General features: G+C 41.3%; 1 pseudogene; it reads right to left on the minus strand.

Moving 5' to 3' along the window:
* Positions 1-883: 883 nt before the first annotated feature.
* On the minus strand, positions 884-1,002 carry LOC121932326 (annotated as a pseudogene).
* Between the last annotated feature and the right edge of the window lie 7,908 nt (positions 1,003-8,910).

Here is an 8,910-nt window from a genome sequence, read left to right on the forward strand (position 1 = left end):
CCTCAGAGAAGTGTGTGGCCGCAGACACTCTGCAGAAATATAACCCACTTTGAGACCGCTTTGATCGCCCTGGCTCAGTGCTAGGGAATCTTGGGAACTGTAGTGTTTGTGAGACCTTTAGCCTCCTCTGTCAGGGTGAATTGAGCCAGGGTGGTTAAAGCAGTCTCAAACTGGATTATTTCTGCAGTGTCTTTAGGACCTTTGTCGTTAGTTGCCCTCAGGGCAAACCCTGTGGATTGAGGGATCTCCAAGCCCCCTCTTGTCCTCCTCTCTGCCTCTCTGCTCAGGTGCTGAGTCTAACTGTGTGGAGTGTGGCCTTCCTCTCTTTCTACTGCCCTTTGCCTTCCCCAGCATCATGCAGAAATAATCCTGTTTGCGGCCACTTTAACTGCCCTGGCTCAATGCTGTGGAATTCTGGGAATTGTAGTTTGGTTGTGGCACCAGAGCTCTTTGACAGAGAAAGCTAAGTAAAGGGCCTAAATAGACAGGCCAAAATAAAGCTGCTTTGGGTCACTTTGGAGGTATGTTGTTTAAATGACACACACATCTTAAGAGGCCAGAAGCGGTGCCGAAGCTGTACTCCAGTCTTTAGGACTGGAGCTTGGCTTTGGTGCGGCTTCTGGCCTCTTAGGATGCGTGCAGCATTTTAAAAGCATACATCCAAAGTGACCCAAAGCAGCTTTATTCTGGCCTGTCTGTTTAGACCCGTACAGTTCCCAGAATTCCCTAGCGCTGAGCCAGGGCAGTTAATGCGGCCTCAAACGGGATTATTTCTGCAGTGTGTTTTGGACCCTCGTCTTCTTGCCGGGCCTTGTCTCGATGAGGACAAAATACACCTGCCTCAATTTGGTCATCTTGGCTTCCAGGCTTGATCTGTTCTAGGGCCCTACAGTATCTGCTATTCCCAAGTGGTCTCTCATCCAAGTACTAACCAGACCCGACCCTTCTCAACTTCCAAGATCAGGCGAGATTGGACATGTTCAAGGTGATATGGCCATAGGCCTGTTCTAGGACTCATTTGTTTCTCTTTTTGGCCATCCACAGTGGCCACAGCACTCTTCTCCAGCGCCACATCTCAAATGAGTTGATTTTCTTCCTATCAACTTTCTTCACTGTCCATCTCTCACATCTCTCACACATGGTAATAGGGAATAAAATGACTTGGACGGTTCGAACTTTAGTGTTCAGCTATATATCTTTACACTTCAGGATTTTGTCTTGCTCTTTCACAGCTACACTTGCCATCCCTAATCTTTTCCTGATTTCTTGACTGCAGCCTTGCTAGATCAAATTAAACATCAATCTGCTCAGTATTCAGTATTCTCACAATGCTCAACCAGATACAGCAAGCAGTCCATATATTCAGAACATGAATTTCTGACCTTCTCTAGTACTGTCCCTCCTGCCACCAACTGGTTTTTGATAGGATACTGCTTCTGAATCTGAGGCTCTATTCAGCCAGTACTTTCAAGTGTCTAAGCCTTCCTTTTCCCCCTCAAACATGCTTCCTTTTAAAGCCAAGTTATGGGTGCTCACTACATGTCTTGTGATGATAAATTCATATTGAAACTGAAGTCATTATTTGTTTGGTGGAGAGCCACCATGGAGTAGTAGTTTGAGCATTGGACTGTGACTCTGGAGACCAGGTTTTGAATCCCAGCTCAGCCATGGAAACCTATTGGGTGGCCTTGGGCAAGTCACACTCTCAGCTTTAGAGGATGGAAATGGCAAACCCCTTCTGAAGAAACTTGCCAAGAAACACCATGATAGGGTCACCATAAATCGGAAAAGACTTGAAAGCACACTGGCAACAATAACAAACTTACACATTACCTGATTCTCTTGGTAATCAGGTCCAGTGAGTGAGGTTAAGTTAGTGCTTAGGGATGAAAATCAGCTTCTAGTTATTCTGTCTATATTGTACATGGCTGTAATAAACTTGTATTATGTGATCCCCTTGCATTGCCAATCTTCTAAACCTAAGAGTCAAATGGTTTAACTGTTTCTTGTAGGGATAGTGCTTCAAGCTCCTGAGCATTTGTATTGTCCTCTTCTGCACCTTTTCCATGCCTGAAAAACATGCATTGACCAAAACTCTCCCAAATGCTCCAGCTTTAATGTTACCTTAGTTAGGGAAGGGTAGATAGCATGGCATAGCGGTTTGAGTATTGGACTAGTACTCTGGAGATGAGGGTTTGATTCCCCACTTGGCCTTGAATCCCACGGGTGACCTTGGTCAAGTCACATACTTTCAGTGTCAAAGGAAGGCAATGGCAAACCTTCCCTGAACAAATTTTGCCAAGAAAACCCCAAGCAAACTGCCTTAAGGTTGCCATAAACTGGAAACCACTTGAAGACATGCAACACACACACAGATATGGAAAAAGCAGATCATATGAGAGTGTGTGTGCTGTCATTGCTATCTGAACAGCCTAAGCCTGTGATCCTATATATTTAACAGAGGCTAGTCTCAGCACATTTAGTGAGATTTCATTTGAAGTACTGATACACAGGAAGGGCTTTCTTTCTTGCCAGATAGTGCATAGAGCCATACACTACTCACTTGTTTTGTCAGATTGGTGGTAGCGGTTTGCATGTACTCAAAATTGACAGAGGTCCCCCCTCTTCCCCATGCACTTTTTCACTATTGATAAGCTTCTTTTTTCATTTGTAAGAATTACATGAATATCTTGAGAGGGATGGGCTTAAATATAATGGATGCTGGGAGAAAATGGGACTTTATATTATACTTGTGTTCATAGAAACATAGAGTTGGAAGAGGCCACAAGGGCCATCCAGTGCAGCCCCTTGCCAGGCAGGTACACATAATCAAAGCGCCTCCAACAGATGGCCATCCAGACTCTGTTTAAAGACTTCCAAAGAAGGAGACTCCACCATTCTCTGAGACAGTGTGTTCCACTGTCGAACAGCCCTTACTGTCAAGTTCCTCCTAACGTTGAGGTGAAGTCTCTTTTCCTGTAACTTGCATCTATTGTTCTGTGTTCATGATCTTTCTTTGCCAGGTGTGAGACTTTTTTTTTAACAAAGTGAAAAGTTTTCACCAAGGACCACTTCAGACAGTTAGTTTTTAGTTAAAATATGTGCACATTTTATATAGAATGCTGGAATTTTTCCTTGGTGTAGTACCTTGTGATGTTAGGAAATTGAATTTCCCCAGCCATATGCTTTGACACAGGGAAAATGCAATTTGATCAGCCAGCATGCCCATTAGAACCATTGGTGCTTTATGGGGTATGGTTGTACTCTCTGTAACTATGGAATATAGCTTTTTGTTCATATCGGTAACACAGCTCCTCTCCCATGCCACTACCATCAAAAGATGCAAATTTTTGGTGATGTCCTAAGAGTTTCAGGACTCCTCCAATTTATATTTCATAGGAGATTTGTCTACCCTTCAATAAAATGCTAAGAAAGAAACTTCTTCCCTCAGTATTAAAAGGGGGGGGGGAGGAGGAGAAAGGAATATAGCAGCACCTTTAAGACTTAACTTTTTAATTTTAGAATGAGGTTTCTTGGATATTAAGCCACTTCTTCAGATGCAGTACACAGTGATGTCAGGTTCTGAAGCATATTTACACATTTGTGGGAATGGGATGGAATGTAACAGTTGTGTGTGCTTTTATTCTCTTGCTTATAGACTATCCTGTTTAATGCAGAGTGTAGAGGAGGACTGATGACATAAGACTGCATATATCATATTGGAGGAAGTACATGTGCCTCTGATGATTTGTGTGATGCTATTGGCTCCTGTAGTATTGCTCCCAGAGTAGCTGTGGGGACAGGGTTGGCATCTGTATTTGTGGTACCGTCTTTTCTGTGTACTTATATATCCTGTTGTAAGTGATCAAGAGACAAATCTGACATTAGAAATTGCAATATTCAAAAACCAGCTACTGAACTTCATCTTTCGTGGACATACTGTCTTTGAACAAAGAAATTACTAAAGACTAGAAAGAAACAGCTGAATTGAATTATGTGCACAACTTTCAATCCACTAACCAAGGTATGAATAAAGACAATGGTTTCATGGTGCACTACATACATTAATACAAGAATCCTTGCTACTGCACACGTAACAAAAAGCAATGGTGCCACTAGAGGGGTGTGAGGGGTCCTGATCACAACAAGTGGCAACTAAGGAGAGGGCATTCCTCCAAGTGTCACGGCTCTCTCCACCAGAGAGCCAAGGCACGGAGAAGGAGGGGCATTGCACATTCCTTCCATCCCCTCCCGCTGCCTTAATTGTCCCTCCCTCCCCATAGCCCTGGTGGGCATCTGGATAGGTGGCAGCTGCCTGCGGGGAACAGGCAAGTGAGACAACAGGAGGAGAGGAGGGCAGGTACCCGCCCCCTGCAATCTTCAAGGTACCTGCTCTGGGTGACACCAATGCTAGGGACACACTGACAAAAAGAATCATCCCAGACAAGTTTTTTTTTTAAAAAAAATTTTTTATAAGGTTTATTGATTAAAAAACACACATAACAAACATATACCACCACACATAAAAAAAAAGAAAAGAAAAACAACAGCAAAGAGAGAAAAAAAAACAACAAACTATACAGAAGTAAAGTGAGCCTACCATTAAATACGAGTCCTAAAAACACTTACATACAACTACTACTACAAATTAAAAGTACTTCCCTCCCTCAGTCGAAGATAACTCAAATATGATCTTTCTCTATAATACCGAAGCTCTTCATAATTTTCTAGAAATATTATTCTTTCCTGCACATTCCATTTTCACAGGTGTTTTTTATTTCTTTATATTACAATGGAGATTTATTATATCAATGTGACTCAAATAGATATATAAGCCGGCAACTATTGAAAAAAAAATGCTAAAACCGTACTTCCATTCCTATCACATTCTACTTTACTGATTATTGGTGCTTTTCTTTATTTGATCTACATAGATTTATAATAGGTGCCCATATACTTCCCATCTTGACTCCACCTTCTGCAAGCTATTTGTGAGCTTATCCGATAAATCAATAAAACACTTTCATATACCATCTGTATCAATAAGGTCCTTACTCTTCCATTTTTTCGCAATTTATCATTCTGGCTGCCGTGGTCATGTAAAATATAATGTTATCGTAATCTTTTCTCCAGCTTTGGTCGCTTACCATCCCCAACAGGAAAAAACTTGGGTCGAATCTTATTTTGAATTGAACAGTGTTTCTAGCTCCCTGTGAACTTGATACCAAAATTCTTAGTTTTTTTACATCCCAAGTGTTGACCCCAAGGAAACTGACTTTTGGTAAGCAAGATTTAATTGCTTTTCATACATTAGTGCTAACTGACAACTGTAAAGATCAGAAAGACATACAGCACACCTTCCCTTATGGGGGGATCTGTTCCGGCCCTCCTGGTGTAAGGGAAAAATGCGTGTACTCAAGCACGTTAGAAACAATGTGGTTTGTGTACGTGGCAGGCCGTGGGGTGTGCACCCCATTATTCCTTCCTGGCGTGCCAAGGCTTCTTCTGGTGCAGGCTTTCAGTCACTGCTCCCTTTGTACATGGTCACCCTGGGAGTAGCAACTGAGAAAGCTGGCTGAACAACAACTGAGAAGCCTCTCATCCATGCTACCCATCCCGCAAAGGCTAGTGTGAACAAGAGGCCTTTTGGTCACTGTTCAGCCAGCTGCTTAGTTGCTGCTCCCAAAACAATCAGATGCAAAGGGAGAAGCTTATCCCTGGTGAGGAAGGACTCTCAGTCTTTCTTCATTGGGGCGGAAATGGGCACAACCAGATTGTGTGTTGGGGATTTGCAGAGGCCACTTGTCATCGACTGGAGACTGTCGCGGATGGGAAAGTGAGATATTTTAACTAGAGGAGCTGCTCCAGAGTGAAGGACTCTTACCAAGAATTGACTCCTCTTCCTTCACCAGAGACGTGTCTTCCCTACATAGCTTCAAATGCCCCCCCCCCCCCCCCCCATATACACAAACATAGTTTCTTACATTACTTCTTTTCTCAATCTGTCCAATGAAAGAACAGCAGAGCAGCTCTAACCTGCTATCCAAGTCTCAGCAAAGCTCGCAAAGTTTAAGTGTAACCCAAATTTGAAACTTTTTTGCCACCAATTCTCACCCACCGCTGTGTCCCAAAATGGTCCCATTTCAAGCCAAAGAAGTGATGTTCTTCACCCAAGCCTCACAGATGTTTCCCAGCTGCCCCAGATGGAGCTAAAGGAGCAAGCTACTGCAGGCAGATGAAGAGTGGAAGATGCCACAGTATGAAATGATCAGCCTTGCTGTGTTGTGGTTTTAAGGGACCCTGAAAAGAAGTTCAATGCAACCCTAATGGTCCTAAAGGCTGCTGGTTGTCTTTGTTTTTCTGGCATACCAGTACTTTGACTGAAGGCTGCTCTGCCTTGTTTTCCCTCACTGCCTCCCTGCATCTTTCACCACCTGCGTACTGCCCACTTTGGGAATCTCTCGTGTAATGGGATACAGAATGATGCAAATTGTGACAATGCCTATATATCTTCAGATAATGGCGTAAGCTTAGTCTGTGATCTCACTGGTCTCTTTGTCTTGACATGTGAAAGCTTAGGTTCTGCTTATCCATAAATCTGTTCTCTTGAAGGAGTAATCTTTGTGATGTTTTTGATTTGCAAAAAAAAAAAAAAAAAGGATGGAATGGAAGTCCTTTTACAAAAACGGGAACATCAGTACGATAAATCTACCAGTGTCAGAAACCCGAACTGTTTACTCAGACATCTTCTAACAACTAGCCTTGTGCCTGCCTTGCTTAAAGGACATATTTTAAGTGAACTGGCAACTTTCAAAATGGTGACTTGCATGACAGAATCTGTTTCGTTGTCTCACCAAGGTTGCTTTTGGTTCACATGTTTGGGGAAACTTTAGTATCCTACTGTGAGACGAAGCAGCTGTGATTTCTGGGATTAAAAACTGCTCACTATTGCTTATGGATCTGTGGAAGCTGATTTTTGATATTAACCATAGTGGTGTCCAAACTAAGATAGGAAACGGTGAGGAAAATAGGGTCTTGCAAGTATGGATAGTAAGAAGATCCCAGGTCAAACCACAATTTCATACCCTACATTCTTAAATCATAGTTTAATCTGCAACTCCTTCAGATCACAAGGAACTGTAGTTCATTTAAAATGGTCAAGTGTCATAGTTGTAGACAGAGACTTCTCTGTTTAAAAGCAGAACAGTACAGAGATGAGGTGTAGTGTTAATGTTGCAGGTCTTCCAGTCACTTGTATATACTTCTCTAGGTCGGGTGTGGGCAAAATTCAGGATTATCAGGTCTACTTATCTTTTCACTTGTGTCCTAAAAAATATCAAGAGGAATCAGGTACTTTGAGCACACTGAGCACATTCTCAGCCTGAGATTTTGGTTTTCATGACTTGAATTGAACTGGTCTTGTATTTCTTTCACAGAAAAGCCAATTCCAAGCTTTTGTTATTTTTTGGGGGGGGGGTTATTCTGTTGTTTAAACATATGAGAGTACAAAGCTTGTTGATCTGCTGCAGGTTTTCAAGAGATCTACAGTAGATCCTGGTTTGTGTTATATACTGAATACTGTCACTTCAGATGATCAATATTAGCAAGGCAGTCCCCAGCAAATGGTGTTTGCATTAAAAGTAAGATGGTTATTGAGTAAAGAGGTTTTGTACCGTTTATATTTATTTATTTATTTATTTCAAGGATTTATAACCCGCCTTTCTCCCACAATTGGATTGAAGGCAGGTTAACTAGTTGGTTGAATCTGAATGAATTCACATACAGAAAATTCAGAAACGAAGGACAAACTTCCTTGGTTTTTAAATGCCTCATTTCCATGAAATGGTGTGGGTTGTTGTTTTTAAAGATATTGCTTACCATTTACATAAGGGGTAGGACTCATGGCATGCTTCAGTAGTTGTTAGACTGCAACTCCACATCACTCTTGGTCATCAGTTTTGCTGGCTAGGACTGCTAGGAATTGCAGTCCAAAAACATCTGGAGGGCTTCACGATTCTGTTCTTATTTACATCTGAATGTTTTGATACATAAGAGATCCCAGAAACATGCTTCCTGCTAGATCAGATCACCTTTCCAATTGCTTAGAAGGTCTTTAATGTATTTATCTAAAGAAATCCAGTGTTAGGCCAGAATACTGAGACTTTCTTCTCCTTTCAAACCTCAGGGCTGCCAGAAAACAGTTCTGAAAGTTGCCTATTGGGCTACAGCTGGACCTGGAGAATACCTCTCCTCTTCCTGGCCAGCACTTGTATGGCTTTGGAATATGCCCTTAATTTAAAGAATTTATGTGTATTGTACTCTTTTTTACAATTAATGATGTACATAGGATGGGTTTAATTTTCAACTGGGAAGCAGAAAACTAGATTATGTCCTCAACTAAGATTAGTTATAAAAGTGCCATCACCACCAGTTCTAAGCATATCTCCTTAAAACAAATAGACAAGAACTAAAAGGAGAGTTGAATGTGTATAAAAATAATTACAAATAGGTCTTTATTTGGAAAGATGGCCTTAAAAATATACTTGAGTCTGGAATTTGAAGACACCTGTATTATACATGTATATTATTCTCGACATGTTTGTGCTATACTGTTTTGTGTTGGAAATGTCCCATTGGTTAAACAGCTCATTAGTTTATGTATAACGTTCATGTTGTGTGCATATTATTTCCACATTACTCAGTTAATATTATTTATTTATTTATTTATTCATTTTAATTATATTCCATCTTTCTCCAAGTACAGAGCCCATTTAAAACAAAGTTCATCTGAAATATTATTTTACAGGCATTAAAAGGCAAATTAAATGAAAAAACTTATTAAAAAGTACAGTGGTGCCTCGGGTTACGAAATTAATTAAAACAGCGCCGGAGTTTTTTCGTAACCCGAAA

Source organism: Sceloporus undulatus, chromosome 5 (genome assembly GCF_019175285.1).
Source record: "Sceloporus undulatus isolate JIND9_A2432 ecotype Alabama chromosome 5, SceUnd_v1.1, whole genome shotgun sequence".
NCBI lineage: Eukaryota > Metazoa > Chordata > Lepidosauria > Squamata > Phrynosomatidae > Sceloporus > Sceloporus undulatus.